This window comes from Coptis chinensis, chromosome 4 (assembly GCF_015680905.1).
Source record: "Coptis chinensis isolate HL-2020 chromosome 4, ASM1568090v1, whole genome shotgun sequence".
Lineage (NCBI taxonomy): Eukaryota > Viridiplantae > Streptophyta > Magnoliopsida > Ranunculales > Ranunculaceae > Coptis > Coptis chinensis.
Window position 1 is genome coordinate 53378447 of NC_141459.1, and position 18939 is coordinate 53397385.

The 18939-nt window shown below is 36.7% G+C and overlaps 1 pseudogene across 1 annotated transcript; it reads right to left on the reverse strand.

The window, feature by feature from the left end:
* Positions 1-12273: 12273 nt before the first annotated feature.
* On the reverse strand, positions 12274-18224 carry LOC147503974 (eukaryotic translation initiation factor 3 subunit E-like; annotated as a pseudogene). Its single transcript, XR_015192890.1, has 13 exons — positions 17854-18224; positions 17599-17670; positions 17191-17273; positions 16793-16888; positions 16598-16692; positions 16060-16287; positions 15859-15980; positions 15446-15665; positions 14286-14407; positions 14121-14191; positions 13362-13450; positions 13143-13269; positions 12274-12567 (listed from the first exon to the last, which is right to left on the reverse strand). The product of XR_015192890.1 is annotated as a eukaryotic translation initiation factor 3 subunit E-like (transcript).
* Positions 18225-18939: the final 715 nt, after the last annotated feature.

Here is an 18939-nt window from a genome sequence, read left to right on the forward strand (position 1 = left end):
ACGTATTCAAGCATGGGGGCTTCATCGTAGGCAGAGGGGGTATGGGGACCTATCGCATAATATTCATAACACTCGTCAGCAGATTGAGCTTTTAGGAGCTACCCAAATTGAGTGGCAACCCTGGGCCGAGTCCTTCATCTTTCAGACCCCTTATGCAGATATTCCAGATGTTCTAGAGAACACTGAGTACCGTAGACTATCATATATGTGTCATAGAGCAAGGTTTCTTTCTCAGCGGCGAATGATACTTATAGGGTCAGTCACTGCATGGTACTTTGGGGACAGATGTTGGCGGCAAGTATCTAGAGAGATTGTTATACCTTACCCACCAGCCATAGATATGACAGCCTCTGATATTCTTCCTGTTGTTCTTTCACACTATAGAGCAAACCCAAATGAGTGGCCAGATGCATCAGCTTTCATTTTTACGGGCGACTATGACTTATATTGGAAGAGGGTTGGTCGAGGTCTCTTGCTAGGTGCGTTATCTTGGGGCACCAATTTTGAAGGGGGTTATACGGAGCATTGAGGCCCGACATTCATTTCGGGAGGAGTGGAGTTGCCCGCGGTCACACCCGGGGTGTTTCATGATATTCGGATGCCGCAGAAAGAACTCCACAGATATTTGATGATGATGACTTTTTGGCTTTGGAGCATGATTACTTTCGGGGGCAAGATATGAGCATACCTATTCCACCGGTAGATGCCGAAGTGGTAGCAGATTTGTCGATCTGAGTTTGAAAGCGGTTAGTAGGAGGTTAGTATGATTTGAATTTATTCATGATTTGTTATTATTAGTATTCACTATAACCCCTAACATGCATTTGTTTTGTTAAATAGGATGAAGTAAAGGTCGGAGCTCCTTAACTACTGACTCTCTCGGTTATGCCATCGTGAGTCCTTCATGGAGTCCTCTCGTCGCAGATTTTGAGTACTTACAAGAAGAGCGAAATCGAACTTTGCGCCTTGAGGAGGCGTATGCAAGAGTTGGAGAATCTTTGGAAGTGGAGTACCTCAAGCTCAACCTCAACGAGGAGAGGTGACAACGATGTAGGGGGAGAGCTCTTCGACCGAAAGCCTTCGTAGGGGAGGAGATCTCAGTAGATATTTTTTTGTAGTTTGTAATAACTGTGCGCCATTACTTGTCTTATGGCGTTTGGGATTGTTTTTTTGTAATGAATTTTTTATTAGCAGGTTTTTCTTTGATGAGTTTTGGATATGAATATGTCATTAAACAAAGGAGGTTATGTCCAATTTTTTTTAGAAATTATAAGTTAGTTTTTTTTACCGAGTTTCTGTGTTAGACTTGGGTGTTGTTCATGATTGTTGTTTGTCTTATTTATTATTTTCAAAGTATATTAGCAGGTTTTGGATATGAATATGTCAATAAAACAAATGAGGTTATGCAAAAAAAAAAATTAAAAATTTATAAGTTCGTATGTTTCCAAAAATTTCACATTCATTTCACTCATTTCCTGTCTTTGTTGAAACATAAAATTTTGATGGAATATCACTCATTTTTGCAGGTGGTTTGGTTTTGACAGGTTCTGACAGGAATAGTGTATGGGGATACCGAGACGGAATGTAACATCGATGCGGTTTTTAGACCGAGACGGAATGTGACATCCCGTCTGGTTTTTCAGTCCTTCTCCCTACACCTTTTACTATTCCAAACATTGGAATTATGGATGGGGATGGTGGCCCATTGGAATTATTGAGGATACATTTGGATACAATGTGTTGTCACTTGGAGAGTGAACAAAAATCTGATAAAATGTGTTGTCAATTGGTAAGTGGACCAAAATCAAAGTATCACATGTGACCTTACCTTTCATATTTCGTTTTACTCTTCTTTCTTTTAGATCAAACAAACAAACAGCCATCTTCTTCCCCACAACCAAGCTAAAAATAGGAAAAATGTCTAGAGAAGAAAGAATTGCATATAACCAAAGGTTATGGGGAGGATCTAGTAGTAATAGTTAGATCTTACGGTTTCACCGGAGATTAGATCTACGGTATTCAAGGCGAAGATGACTACATGGAAAGAGTAAGAGATGAGCATAATGATATGATGAGGCAAAGGAGGAGGAGGAGGTTATAGTTATTATCCACTGCTGGGGCATTAATGACTCAAACAGCCATTGAAATTGAAGATGTGGATACAGACAAACGCGGTGGATCTGTGAAAGGAAGAGAGTACACGTTTAGAGATGGTGGTGATTTCAGTAAACAAAAAATAATGAGGGATTACTTCACAACACCTTGTAGGTGGCCTCCTCATAAGTTTAGATGAAGGTACAGGATGACAAGAGAGCTTTTTATGTATATATTGCATATTGTTGCATCATTCGACGATTACTTTAAAGACAAGGTGGATGGATTGGGTCGGCAAACAATTTCTAGGTTACAGAAGGGACTAGCTGCAGTTGCACAATTAGCAACTGGTTGTTCTTCTGATTCAATGGATGAATCAAATTGGAGATTCCACAGCAAATGTATCTATGAAGCGTTGGTGCAAGGCAATTATCACGGCGTTTGAGGAAGAGTACTTGAGACGACCAACTGAGGCAGACACTGCTAGGATATTAGCTGAAAATGTGGCAAGGGGTTTTCCAGGAATGCTTGGATCAATCGATTGTATGCATTGGGTGTGGAAGAATTGTCCAAGTGGATGGGATGGAACATATGTAGGGTACAAGAAGGAACCAACTTTGATACTTGAAGCCGTTGCAGACAAACATTGTTGGATCTAGCACTTCTTCGGCTTACCAGGTTCACATAATGACATTAACGTGCTTCATCGTTCTCATGTTTTTGAATCATTAGAGCAAGGTGAGGCTCCTGCTGTTGCATTTAATGTGAATGGTAATGACTATGATATGGGATATTATCTTCTGCGATGGTATTTACCCAAAATGGGGCACATTTGTTCAACCATTCGTTATCAAGAAATAAGCATGAAAAGATCTTTTACTCAGCGTCAAGAATTTGTAAGAAAAGGATGTTGAAAGGGCGTTTAGAGTTTTTTGCACATACGATGGCATATTATATTGTTAAGGCTTCTGCTTGGCGTTGTCGCGATGTTGTTGTTCTTGGAGACATAATGAAGGCATGCATTATAATGCATAATATGATTGTTGAGAATGAGCGTGAAAGTTGAGTTTGGAATTGGAAAAGTCGGAGGAAAAAACAATACCCCGCTCTTTTCGGGAAGATCTTTGGTTTTCATTTTGTCTATCAGATGATTGAAGCAAGAAATAAGATCAGAAATGAAGTTACACATACTAATTTTCAAAAGGACTTAGTTGCATTGAACATGTTTTTAATTGGACTGACATTGAAGAAATAGCAGATCCGGTACCAATTTATGATCCAAATTGGTCGGATCCAGATGAGGGAGAAGGAGGCGGGGGAGAAGGAGGCGAAAATTAAAATGGAAATGAAAGTGTATTTCCTATGTATTTCCTAACGTGAACTATTAAGTTCCAACGTATTTCCTATGTATTTCCTATGTAATTCCTATAAGTTCTTATGTGTTTAATGAGTTGTGTTTTAATGAACTATATTACAATGTATTTTAATTTTATTGGTAATTGTATTTCTATGAAAATAATTATATTGGACAGAACATACATAGTGCATTAATTAAAAAAAAAAACAGTTAGATAAAAATACATAGTTCATTAATTAAAAATACAATGAAATTAAAATACATAGTGCATTAATTAAAAAGACAATGAAATTAAAATACATAGTGCATTAATTAAAATACATAGTGGTTTAATTAAAATAAAATACTAGATATTACATAAGCTTAGTTAGAGCTAGAACCACCTCTAGTCCTTGCCCATTCAGCACGTATTTCAGCTTGTTGTTGCTCGATTATAGAAGTGGTATCGGGATGGAGGACACTTGTATCGGTCGCTAAAATCTTAGCTTCATATTACATCTTTTGAAGCCGATTTTTTTCCAATTGAACCTGATTTTTTTCTGCTTGTGTAACGCCCCAAAATCTTAAATAAATGTTACGAGGCGTTAAAAGACCACATTCAATATACTAATTTAAAATCAACGATAAACCATCATATATTTTTTTCTACAAAAAATCCGGCAGAGTTTCCTCTGTATTTTCAACACTTCATATACCTAAAACCTGTATTTTCCTCTGTATGGAGTGAATAATGTAAAGAAGAAGGTTCAGAAACCGACTACAGCATACATCCGAAGGGATCTCCCTCCATGTGATTCCCCTCCTCTTTCTTTTTAGAAGGTTAAACCCCTTTTTCTTTCTCTTTTCGCCGACCTCCTCTTCCTCGACTTTCCCCCTCTTTTCTTGTGGCCAAGCCCATATACATCAAGCCCAAAAACACAATACAATAAAAATGGCCCAGAAGACAAAAGCAAGCCCAATAACATAATTTCATAAAGGGCCCAAAAGACCAAAACAATAGAAAAGGCCCAATACAGTTGAATAGGCCCACTAACGTAACAGGTGGTACATAAAACGAACAGTAATACAGCCTAAAATATTTGTGTAACTAACCAAATAAATTAAATAAGTAAATACTAATAATTACACCATATAAATTACCTGCCATGGTGATATTACCGAAATGTCCTTGAGAAAGTTCCATATTATTACAGCTTGAATCCGATTTTTTTCTTCTCTTGCCATCACAGTTCTTTGACCATATGCAAGTTCCCTTTCCCTAAGTTCTAAGCATTTTTGTGTTTCATTTGCATCCTGTGAAAATGTATCCTCTAAACGTGTAAAGTAACCCTCCAACATACCAACTAATTTTTCTTGGTTCCTTTTGGACTTGGCTTTCTTCGATCCAAGAGGACGCTCCATTTCTTTTGGACGCTCTATTTCTTGAGAACCCTCCAATTCAACTCCACCAACACTTGGTGAATTATAAGTTGAATCTTCACTATCATTTTTGCGACCTTTTCTCTTTGTGGGGCGGCTTGACCTTGCCTCAAAAATGTTACTCCACTTTGGATTATCCTTGAGTATAACGTAACAATGATCAAGTGAAAAAACCGATTTTTCTTGTAGTTGGTACGTCATATTTGCCTCGGACAACTAAAAAATAAAATGGTGGTAATTAGACTAAAATAATCACTAGGACTAAGATAATTAAACTAAAATAATAATTAGACTAAGATAATAATTAGACTAAGACTAAAATGGAAATAATAAATACACTAAGATAATTAGACTAAGACGAAAATAATTAGACTAAGACTAAGATAATCAATAAATTCCAAATTGACAACTTTGTAATTACCCGGCTTTGTATTGTTGTACCACTTGCATGTCGAGCATCCACCGCATTCACAATTGCAACAAACTTGTTCATCATTTTTGAAATATATTTTCATCTACCGCTAATTAAATCAGAAGACCTATCCGACCCACGTGCTTGATTGAACTTGTTTGTTACACGATTCCAAAATCCTTTTGCATTTTGGAAAGCACCAACAATGGAGTCTTCACTAATTTTTTATCCAAGCAAGACATAGAGCTTGATTATCGGACATGCTAAAGTGAGTTTTAGCTTTTGCTTGAGTGCTACCACTTGCTTGAGATGCTTGAGTTGATGCCATTTGATATTTGGTTTTTTTTAAGAACTGATTTTAAAGAAGAAGAAAAAATATGATATATGATTGTTGGAAGTGTGAGTTGAAATGAAACAAATGTTGTATATATACCTAAGTTTTTTATTTTGACCGTTTTTGACCGTTCTGACTTTTTGACCGTTGGTAAACTAGCCGTTAAGACTCCGGACGGGATGTTGGATTCCGTCCGGTGAGTTTTGTAATCCAGACGGAATCCAATATCCCGTTCGAAGTTAACAAATTATTAGTGACTATCTCGGTAGAAGGTTTCACCTTGTTTTGAACTGGGGAAAATAGTCACCGAGTTTTTCACCATGCATTGCACAGCGCTTTTGGTCCCAACTAAGTGAAAAAAGTCACAAACCCTCCTGATTTCCCTGCATTGCAAATACTCTCAACAATAAAGAAAAGTACTCCACCATCTTTATCTCATGGAAGCAAGGAAGAACAGAGCAAAAAAAGTACGCCAAATTAAAAGCCTACTGAGAAGGAAGGAACAATGGATATGTATCTTTATTGTCAAATCTATTGTCTCCCATGGTTTCATTTCGTGTACGGTTGGTCAATTCCTTAAGACATAATCATGAGGCATCCAAATCATTAAGTTAAAATCAATAATTATTACATGAATAAAACACTTTCAAAACTAGTAGGAATATATTCAAAGGTGGTAACTCTGTGACTCTGTCTTTCTTTAATCTGTACATTGCATAATTTGCTACTGAGAAATAAGAGATGTGAAAGACAATTCCAAGTATCTAAGAGATGCCATAAAAATATGTACAGTCGAAACATCATAATCTTGAAGCAGCTAAAGGCAGAGTCAAAAATATCGAACGATATATTGATATATCGGCGATATATTTTAGTTTTTGAGGTATACAATATAAAGATATTAAGATATTTCGGATAGATATATTGATATAATTTCAAACTGATATATTTGATATATTGATAAATATCGACCGATATATCTAATAGATTTGTTAATTTTGTTGACTTTGACCAATTTTTTAATTAAAATCTCCGATATTTTTTATATATATCAGCAATATTTTTGATATTTCAACTTTTCTAAAAAAAATAACTAATCAACAAAAAAAAATATATCAACCGATATATCAATATATTTGGTTTTTGACCCCTCCGATATATTGACCGAAATGGAAAAATTGGGCTGGGTCCTTGATTCCTTCAGGCCAATAGACTACAAATAAAGAAGATCATTATTTTGTGTCAGAATTGTGCATATTTTATTTTACGTACTCTACGAAAATGGGTTAACATGGGTTGGACTTGTACAGTTTTTATCCCCAAAAATCCTACCTACACTTCTCAATTAGCCAAGGATGAAGGGCGCGGCGCGGTATTGACTAAGTTATTTTACTAAGTTAAATTTTATTAGTTAGGGTGTGTATAAACTATTAACATACGGAGCTACATGTTTTACTAGACTTCGCTGCATCAGCCAAAAGGTGGGCATGGTGAACCAGCCTTTTAGGACAAAAAAACACATTTACAAAAACTAAAAGTTGCATTTAGAGCCACAGTTTCTAGCAAAAGACTTGATAAACTCCAAGAGATATCAGAAGACGCTCCATTAACTACATTGACAACAGCCTGGTTGTCAGAACAAACCACCACCTTGCATAGATTAAGCTGAGAGACCTGAAGCAATCCAAGTCTTAGAACTTGCAACTCTCCATCCTCTGCTAAATCTGCTGCGACAGGTCTGCTTCCTCAATGAGAATTTCACCATTCCAACTATTAATAGTATAGCTGACACCTGTTTTTTTTTAAAATAAGGTCAAAACCACCATTAGTAGCAAACATGAAGAGAAGTGGAATGTGAAACTTAGGAATAAAATATCTGAGAATGATAGAAGGCTTAACAGGTAAAATAGACCTACAGGCCTGATTAAGAATGTAGTTAGGATTAAGAATCTTATAATTCAAGACAAAGACCATATTATTTCTATCTATCCATATAGTGCGTATAAGCTATGGTAACAAGAATCGTAAGATTCTCTATACTACAAGTCTTATATAAACTATGAGTTATAATAATACGGTTGAACACATCATATATAGTGAAGTGTATAGGCCAATTGCTAAAGTTAAGAGCTAGAAAAGAAGCAAACTAGATTCTTTCAAGGCATGAGCAACTAAAGCGAGCATGCTCAAGTGTTTCAGAATCAAATAAACACCTCGAGCAAACATCTGAGTCACAACTGTATGCCTATATCAAACAAAACTTTTTTTGTTGGCAAAATACCCGCATGATTTTCCAAGCAAACAATTTGATACAATGTGGTACATTCAGCTTCTAGATTAGGTTCCAAACATTTTGTATTTTTGTACATGACTCAAAGAGAGGGGGGGCACAACCGAAGTAGGTAGTTGGTTATAAAACCAATTAAACGCGGATTTGACTATAAACTTACCATTTTTTTCCAAGGACCAAACCATCCTTTGATCCATATTATATTAGAGGAGTGAATCTTTGTTTTTAAAATTTCATCTTGAATATCCTTAGTAAAAAGGGATTGGAGCCTATCAATTTCCAAGAGTGAATCACATTGTCAATGAGATCAGAGACATACCTGATGTTATGATGCAATAGTGATTGAGGACCAACAGGCCTTTTGCAAGGAATGGATGGAATCTAGTTATCCACCCAAATGTCGATTCCTCGACCATCAGTAATGATCCAACAAGGTATAAAAGAGATCTCATTTATAATCCGAATGATATTTTTCCACCACAAAGAAGCAGATTTAGAAGCTTTAGCTTTAAGGAAGGTTACATTTTGAAAATATTTAGCTTTTATAATTTTTATCCATAATTTTTATATTTAGTCTCAGTAATAAGCTTCTAACACAGCTTAGCTAGCAAGGCTTTATTCTGAGAGAAGGTGTGTTTAAAACCTAATACCCCACACTTTTTTTTGCACAACAAGCATTCCAATCTAACAGGTGTGTCTTGTGACTTCCAATCTCATTAACGCCCCACCAGAAATTAGAGTTTAACATATCTAATTGATGAAAAAGAGATTTGTGAAAAAGATTAGTTTGCATAGTATATATAGGAATAGCAGAAGTTACACTTTTAACTAAGGTACTACGTCCAGCCATAGACAAAAATTTGTTATTCCAAGATTTGAACTTATCTAAAACTTTTTTCATGATTCTAGTAGAACTAATAAGACTGGGTTTAGTAGGATTGAAATCAATGCCTAAATAGGTGTTATTACAGTTAGCTAAAGGGATCTTAAGGAATTTGGAAATGATCTTTTTATGTCTCTTATGCAGGTTATGACTAAAGATAAGAGATGATTTACTAAAATTCACATATTGTCCGGAAAGATCACAATACATATTAAGGCACTTAAGAACATTATGAGTTTTAGCTAGGTTAGCCCTCATGAAAATAAAGCAATCGTCAGCAAACATTAAATGAGTGATAGGTATAGCAGAGTGGCTTGCAAATTTGGTATTACGGGAAGAAAGTCATTGGGCACAAAGAGCAAACACCAGCTGGCACCAAGAAGGGGATGATAATACAAAATTTTTCCATATGTCTATTATCATCAACAGACAAGCCACAGGTATCACTACAGTCAAAGACAGGGACGGCATATGGCAAAGGGATCCAGAAGCTATCTCAAAGGTTTTTGTGGACCATTTCCAGAAAAACTTTGAGAGGTCAGATGATGATGCGACAAGCCAGATTTTCAACTCTTGTACACCAAGGATCGATCTAGACAACATCGACATGAACGAGAACCCCGGAGGAGGGCCGAAATTAGAAGAAGCGGCCGATGGATTTCTGAGGAGGACGAAATCTGCGGGGCGGATGGATTCTGAGGAAAGTTCTATCATACCTATTGGGATATCATCGGAGGGACATCACAAACTTCATTCAACAATTCTACCTCATTTGCCCATTTCACAAAATGAATCATACAAACATAGTACTAATCCCAAAAACAAAAAATCTGAACAACCTACACATTTTAGTCAATCGGCCTTTGTAATGTGGCCTATAAAATCTGTCAAAAGTTATAGTGAATCGTTTTACGACCACTACTGAATAAGATAATAGGCCCTTTCCAAAGCGCTTTCATTCCAGATCGATGCATCAATGACAACATTCTTATAGCCAACGAACTTTTTCACCACCTCAACACTAGAAACAAAAAAGCCAAACAAAAATGGGGAGCAAAAATTGACCTATCTAAAGCGTATGATCGTGTTGGCTGGAATTTCCTGAGGAAAACTCTTTCTTCATTTGGTTTCAATGAACACTGGTGCAACATGGTGATGTTTTGTGTGCAATCTGTCTCCTACTCTATTATCGTCAATGGCAGACCATGCGGCTATTTTAGTCCAAAGAGAGGCATACGTCAAGGAGATCCGCTCTCACCATACCTCTTTATTCTAGGCATGGAGGTCCTGTCTACCCATCTCCTAAAACTTCAACAGGCCAAACTCATTAAAGGAATCTCTATTGGCCGGGGTGTCCCATCGATTCACCACCTGCTATACGGAGATGATCTTGTACTCTTTGGCAATAATGAGCTCAAAGAAGTTAATGAAATGGTCGAGGCTTTGAAGCTATTCTGTCAAGCATCAGGTCATAAAATCAACTTTGAAAAATCTGATCTGCTCTTCAGTACTCATGCGACGAGAGATTTTAAGCAAAACTCTCGCACAATTTTTGACATCAAAAGATAGCAGCCAATCTCAAACTATCTGGGGAGCCCAACTTGCCTCAGCAGAGTAACAAGCAAGTCCTTCAACCCGCTTCTACGAGACTACAAAGCGGATTTCGGGTTATGGAAGGCATCTACCCTCTCTGCGCGGGTAGGACCGACACTTATTAACGCGGTTTGCTCCATGATCCCAAATCATCGGATGGGGGTTTTAAACTACCGAAGTGATTACTCATCCCATTGATGTACATCGGTGCATTTTTAGGGGACATGAAGTAAACACTAGGAAAGTTCACTCGGTTAACTGGGAAGTGATTGAAAAGCCAAAGTTATATGGCAGCCTAGGAGTCAGAAATCTTCAGCATACAAATCTAGCTCTCCTTGCTAAGAAAGGTTGGGAAGTCATTGCAAGCAACAAGTCTTTATGGATCGATATTGTCAAGGCAAAATACTTGAGAAATCAAGATTTCTTGACTGTGTGTCCCAAACCACTTGACTCTAGAGTCTGGAGAGACATCCTAAAGGCCCGTACAGTCCTCACTAAAGGATTGGGATGGGAAATAGGAAATGGTTCAGATATCAACCTGTTCACAGAAAGATGGATCCCAAATAAAGAAGGTATCACGGCTCCAATATACTCCAATCCTACTGTCAAACCGATTTTCGTCTCGGACCTCATTGATAGCAACACAAGGAAATGGCGCTCCAACACTATCTATCACTGCTGGCCGGAAGATACTGCGAAACAAATTATCTCCATTCCACTTTCGCATACTGAGAAACCCGACAGAAGAGTTTGGACACGAACAATTAATGGAAAATACACGGTGAAATCAGGGTATCAAGCTATAACCGTCAACCAAAACCCACTCTCTTTGATTGGAGAATCATCTGGAAACTTCGATGCCCCCCGCGAGTAAAGGTATTCATGTGGAAACTTGCGCTTGATGCTTTAAACTCATCCTCTAACCTATTCAATATAGGTTTAAACTTTAACCCAGACTGTGTCTTCTGTAAAAGCTACCCAGATACCTCACAACACCTGTTCAAAGAATGCCCTTTCACTTTCGGACAATATGGAGACTCACCCCAATCCCCAAATTGTTAGCGCACCCTTCAATGACACACCGAGAGATGGATATCAAAGACTCAACAATTATTGAGAAATCAACCGTAGATATACCCTTTGCTATGGAACTCTTTGTAATCATCTGGTTTGGAACATCCGGAAGAAGCGAAATGAAATGATTTTTGAACAAAAAGGGTCACTCCTCAAGGCACAATCAAAGCTAGTCTTGTTTTCTGGAGAAGCACAAAGGATGCCCAGTCACTACTCCTTAAACCCAAGAGTCCGAAACAACTCCATCATCTCTGGCTGGAAGCCTCATTCAACCCATACGTAACTCTAAACACCGATGGTGCGAGTCACGGAAATCCAGCCCCGCAGGTATGGGATGTGTATTAAGGAACTACGACGGGGGTTTTATTCACTACACCATAACAGGCTATTTGCAACGGCAAAAAAGCGTTGCTAATAATTTTTTGCAACGCTTTTAAGCGCTGCAAATATGGCGTCGGTAAAGTGTTGGAAATATTTGCAACAGCTTTAAAAGCGTTGCAAATAAAAATTTCAACGCTTAAAAGCGTTACAAACAGAAATTCAAAGCGTTGCAAACAGAAATTTCCAACGGCTTTTAAAAGCGTTGCAAACAAACAGAAATTTCACAAACGCTTTTTAAGCGTTGGTAATTTGTTAAAAATTTTACCAACGGTTTGTAACCGTTGCAAAGTTGTCAGTTAATTTAAAAAAAAATAATTTAAAATTCATTTGTAACGGTTATAAACCGTTGCTGATGGGTTGCTAATAAAAAAATAATAATTTCTCATTTTGTAGCGAGACCAGCTAAACCTACAATAACCAATGAATACAAGAATGGTTTAGACAAATATATATATAGCTACAAGCATTTAATGTTATACAGATGTCAGGGGAAAAGGTTTAAGGACCTAGCAAGAAATCATGAGGAACAAAATGAAAAAAATTCTTTACATTTCTAATATGTTTAAGCAGCATGGTGAATTTCTGTTTATTTCTCTAGCAAGGTCTCAAATCCTTGCAACAGCTTCTATTAACATTTCAAATGCTATAGATCATGCCCCATCCCTCCAACTAGTTCTTTGTCGTAGTTTGATGAGCTTTGAGTATTTGCCAAGGCTCATTTGGACATTCCCTGAAATTTCAACGAATAATCCTTAATATTTCCATTAATTCCATATATATATATATATATATATATATATATATATATATATATATCTCGAAATATGCCTGAACCGGTTGAATGTTTCCACAAAATAATCCCACAAATTGGCAAGTAAAGCAAGATGCTATGAATTTGAAAATTACCGAAAAATTGAAAACCATTTAAACATGAAGGTTCCTGATGTCGCATCTATATAAAAAACAAACTGCAAACTGAGGCCAAAGCTGGAAGTACAATCTTAGAGAAACAGTTCTGGCCTTCCTATTTCCTTAAATCTACAAGTGACCAAGAGGTTTGAAAGCAAAGTAATATATAAGACTACAATTATTGGTAAAGTAATATATAAAACCACAGAATGCTATAGGCGATGCAATTGCACCATAGATACAAAGATGTGGTGTTAGAGTCACAGTGCTCAAGGATATTAATATGCAAGCCATGATATTTAAAAAATAAACATTAACGATCACCACGGAAGGAAACTAATAAAAAAAAAAAAAAACTATCTTTGCCCATCTATTCAAAGCATTATACTGACATACCACATAGTCCCATCACTTCTCAGCAAACTGCTTTGCAGCTTCTTCACTTTCAAAACTGAGTCCAGCATCACCAACATTAGCGTATGGGTCTCCTGTCGATGTCCAGCCCATCAAAGGATTTTCCCACCTACAAAAAATACAAGTCAATGGATAATAATATAACACAATACAAGTTAAAATGAAGACAACCATATATCAAAGCTATGCAAAAGAACTCACTTCTGGGTTGAGACAAAATTAATCTTCCACTTCCCAACCTTCCCAGACCCTTGTTGGGTTGCAGTTCGAGCAGGCGAATAAATCACAACCTGCAACGCATATATAGATTGGAACAATTTAGTGTACTGACACTGCATGTTTTGTTTTTATAAAGAGAAATGTTAAACAAGAAATGGAAATTAATCATTATCTGCAAAACAGCAAAACTGTAAACTGGTTTTACTATATGAAATTGCGAAAACAGGGAAGTGAACTATGTGTCGGATATGAGTGCTACAAACTTACAGAGTTTGTTTGTGAATGCGGTTAAATAGCCAACAAAAGAAAGATATTATCATTTAAAAAACTGTATAGCCAAACTGCTAACCGTTATCCATTCGGTTCACAAAATAGAATTTAATAGCAAAGAAAACATGAAAGAACTAAGATGGTGAAAGCCTGAAAGAAAATTACTAATCCAGAAGAATCTATCTATTACACGTTAATCTAAATGGCAAATACAGAACAATCATTTGGTTTCACAGAAAACATAGTTTTTGTCTGAAAGAAACCTTCATAACCAATACCTGATACAGATTTATATTCTACATGATCACTCAAACAGATGGGACAAAGTAGATCCACCCGTATGGATATGGTAAACAAAATGATACCAGCTTCCACAAGTTGAAGCATCTTCTTATCAAAATGGAGTCCTTGCCAGTGGGACAAGATTATGAGTTCCTGATCATGAGATTTTTATCTTTATAGGTGTGATACCTTTTGCATAGTTTCTCCAAAACTGCTACCGAGTGCTGCATAGAGTTTAACTTGGTATCCATGAACATCCTCTGTCATGTTGAATAATAAGATAAAGGCTAGTTCAATAGGAATACAAGGAAAAAAATAGAAGAAAAGAGAAAAGAAGAAAGTTTTGTAACGAACCTTGTAGTCATGCCCGTGTTTCTCAATCAGCCGACCAATATGAACACGCTGCAATGAAGTCAGAGGTTGCAAAGGTGCACTTTTTCCATCATTACGCTTCTTTCCAAGTGCAGATTTCAAATCTAAAAGCGACCAGAGAAACGTGTCATTCAAATGAGGTACGAACATGATAATTAACTTTCATATGACAAGTAAGAAACCCAGTAAATAAGACATAACAATCATTCAAACGTATGGTGGATGATTCTCCCTATAGAGCTAAAAAATAGACACGAGCAGAACCTGGAAACTACTGAAGATAACCTGTCCTCGTGTTTGAAAAAGATTAAAGAAGAGCAAAACCTAGAAGTGAGAAATTCAAACTCTCCTTTCAGTGGAACCTCAACTTGAAGCAAGAGATGGGGTGAACTAGAAAACATAAAATTAAAAAGTGCAACTTAAGCACTCATCTCAAGCATCTCTCAAGTACACAACTAAATGAAATCTTTGGAAGTGAGATTACTATTTTTTCCCCTAGTTAGAAGATAATAATTTCATTCAGACGTAAATGAGTTCCATAGAGTTTCCCCACCAAACAATTACTAAAAGCATAGGTACAAGTTCGCACACATAGAAGGTTTCAAGTGATGCAATCAGCTGTAACAGTGACGGTGTCGTATTCTACTGAAAACATCCCTGTCAAACAAGTAGTCATTCTATATGAACAACTTACACGGAAAGATGGCTAACTGGTTGTAGCAGAATCGCAACCCTACACACATCATGGACCATACAAGCAAACCACATGGCATGGTATACAGGATTTGTGTCAAGTATACACGTCATGGTAGACGGGACAATCTCAAGGAAAGCATTTGGTGCAGAGGCACAAGTGCTACTATAACTATCTAGTTGTCACATGTATTCCACGAGTTCTCAAAATGGATTGTACCTCAATTCTTTTTCAACTTTAACATTTTTTCCTAAAATCATCATCAATGGGATAAATTATAAATTCAACTATAGCATGCTGTCGTGGGTTCCAGCTATGGCAACTTCCCTTAAAAGGAAAAAGTAAAAACTACTTATGGTAGAGCAGAAATATATTTCAGAAGACAAAATATGTGTCATTGTAAGGACGTGTGGCACATAAAATATATAATGCAGATTTCAAAACTTACATCCTCACATTCTCGCAGCTTTTGTTGTGCACCATCAAAGTCGTAGTTCACATATAGACACTGCAAGAATTCTGTAATCGGGTCTTTGTAAGAGTACTGTTCCTGCTGGATTACTTTGATAAATTCTTTGAGCTGGGGCCTTCTCTTTTTGGTGATAATCAATGCAGTAGCTAGATATCACAAAAGATGGGGTGCATTTGTCTGAATTGCATTAAGATACCTGAAATTATATTTGTCAACTTCATATGCATAAAAAAATACAGATTATTTTACTTTCAAGTTATGGTTTTTGTGTGGTCACTGACTCTACTCTTTTTAATGTATGATGTATTCTGAATGAGGGTGGAACAGCTCTTTCAGGAAATAGTGATAGACATAACAAAAACATCATACATTAAAAAGAAATTATATACCTGTCATAGAGGAAAAGATCTATTATCCCATTTCTGCCACCTTCATGGTTGAAAAATATGAAAAGGCTCCAATGCATTAGCCAAATTCTACTTTGCAGCTGATTGAGTGGAGTTTGAAAGTTCTGCAGCACAGATAGGGTGTAAGACATACATCAGAGATTGCGAGAAGTATACATATGCAGAGAAGTACTCATCACAAACCTTTGCATTAATTATCTCCCTCAAATGATTGAGCTCTTCAAAGCTTAACAGCCCAGTTCTGCATCAGTATTTCAGCGCAAGCTTTCCCCATAATGCACTCAAGTTCCTGTCACTGTTTGAGCATAAAGCCCGGTACTGATACAAAAAGTCAGCTGCACCAGAGTAGTTTCCACATTCAAACTGAAACTTGGCATGCTGATACAACGCTTCAATCTGCTCTGGACCAATCTGCACACAAAAAATACCAAACCTTTCAAAACTTACAGGGCAACAAGCCCACAAAACACATCTGTAACGCAACAATCAGTTCCAAATTTTTCACATAATACAAAACCCAAAAAGCCTAAGCATGCATAGACTACTAAAGCCAATAGAGAAGACAGTGCTTTTGTATAGGTATAATTAAACCTAATCAGTATAAATAATAGAATAATAAATAACCTAAACACCACAATCCCCATATCGAATACCAAAATGGGGGAACCTTCAAGCACGTAAACCACTATAACTCATGTTTGCTTGGTTTCAATGGATCTACCACCACAAGAGATTCATCATCCCCAATATGGTCAACAATACTTCTTGTTTCAGTACCAAAGGCTGGTCGAATCCTGCAGTAAACTCGAATATTTCCTGGAAAGGCTAATTAGGCACACATTCAAGAATCTCCTTTGGTTCCTATTACTTCAAAGTTTAATAATGACAATAATCAAATTTTCAAAAGTAAATTAACCTTTGAGATCCTGGACCATATTATAAAGATCCCTATTTTCTTTTACAACTCTTTGATATCCAAGAGCAGCAACTGACATTTCTTGAACCTTGTCCCCTGCAATAGTGGAGAACACTGAAGCCTTTCTAATGGAGGAACATGGCGATTATTACAAGTTCATCATCCTATGTACTGTAAATGGCTATATAAGGTCTGGTTGCGCTAGAGCTCAGTATCAGGAAATCACATAGATACCTTTTTGCTAATAGGGTTAGCGTTGGGATCACTTTATAAACTTATGAAGTTGGGGACACAGTCCAAGGCATCAAAACAGGAGATAACAAATTAAATTTGCAATCAAACAAATAGAAACATACACCATTTCTCCACATAAACCTTCTTTCCAAATGAAAACATACCTAGTACTTGTAAATCATCATGCAATTGGGATTGTAAGACTTTAAATTAAGCTCTTTGTTGTAGATAGCAACAATTTGAGATCCTGCAGACATAAACAGATTCAGCAAGTTGCATTTCACCGTTAAGCTATGATCACTAATCATTAATTCCTTATTAATATGCTTATAGTATAGGCGAAATAATCACTGTACTTGGCTTTGTACACTTACTGCAGTAAAAATAACTTCTGAAACTATTGTTTTCTATTTGGAGAGTTAAAATAAGTAAGACCTTATTCTTACTCTCTTCTCTTTTACTTTTTCTTTTTTTTTTTTAAAAAAAATTTGCCCATTGTTGAATAACGTAGTATTAGAAATGTAACAATAAAAATCTCTTAATCCATAGATAATAAAGAAAAGGAAACACACCAAAAGATCTTTCTCTTGTACTTTGAGTATATGCCAATGGTTGCAATTGCCCTTTCCCAAGCAAGACAACAGCTGCAAACAAAACGACATTAGCAATATCACACCAGAACATGAAACTAAATGCTCACTGCAAATAAATGCAATTTGCAATCCTATTAAATGTTTTGTATTCAAAACAAGAAGACCAAAACATTCATCCACCCAAAAGAAACAAAAAATAGAGGCAAAGAAATGTAAAATTCGAGATTCAAATACCTGAACCGATAAAGTAGTAGAAATTTCGGCTGGAAAGCTCTCCACCGACTGCCATTACAACACCAAAACAATGAGGAATCTCCACTTCAAATTAAATGAATTTTTAGAAGGAAAAAAGACAATGAACCTGGTTGTGAATTAGTAGTATGTTGAAATCTTTTGCTTTCGGTAAAAGGTATGAAAAAGGGTTTTGAGATTACAGCCGCCTAGTTTAGTTTGGAAAAGAGAGAAAATAGTTAGGTCTATTTTGTTTTGGGTTATTTGTTTTCGATAATTTGTGCTTTTCAGAAAGAGGAGGAGGTTGAAGGACAGAAAGAGGAGGAGGGGTCACCAGCAAGAATAAAAAAACCCTAACCTAACCTAGCGGCTGTGAGAGAGAAAGAGAGGTTTTCTATTTTGACATACCGACGGCGATTTCTTTTTTGTTTCCGTATTTTTGAAATTTCGAAGTTGTTTTGGTTTTTTGGATTTGTAACACTTCTCCAACGCTTTTTAAGCGTTAGCAATTAATTTCGGAAATTCAATTCAAATAAACCAACGCTTTTCTAATTCGCTAACGCTTATTTAGCGTTGGCGATTTCTAACGGTAAATAAAGCGTTGCAAAGCAAAAAGGTGCGTGTTCAAATATCCTATTATGGTGTAGTGATTTGCGATCATTGGATTACGCCCTGTCGGAACATCAGGCGTTGGCCATGAGACTAGGTCTATACCTAGCAATCTCCTATGGCATCACCCACATACATATCCAAAGTGACTCCCGGGCTTTGATCGGGTGCATTAAGGGAGAAGACGAGGGATAGTCCATGGAGGGAGGTGGGATCATTGAGGATATTAAGCCAACTTTTCTCCTTGTTGAAAACATATCCATCATTGAGAGAAGGAAATGCAAGCGGTGACACAGCGGCACAAGTATGGCATTTCTTTAGCTCATCACATGAGCTGGCACGATAGACCTCCAGATATCATATGTAAAGATCTTTTTTTCGACTGTATGGGTATTTCAACGCCCCGTTTAGTTTAAATAATATGAAAATGTTTGAGGAAAAAAAAAAAATCAATCTGCTTAGTAGCTAACAAATGCAAAA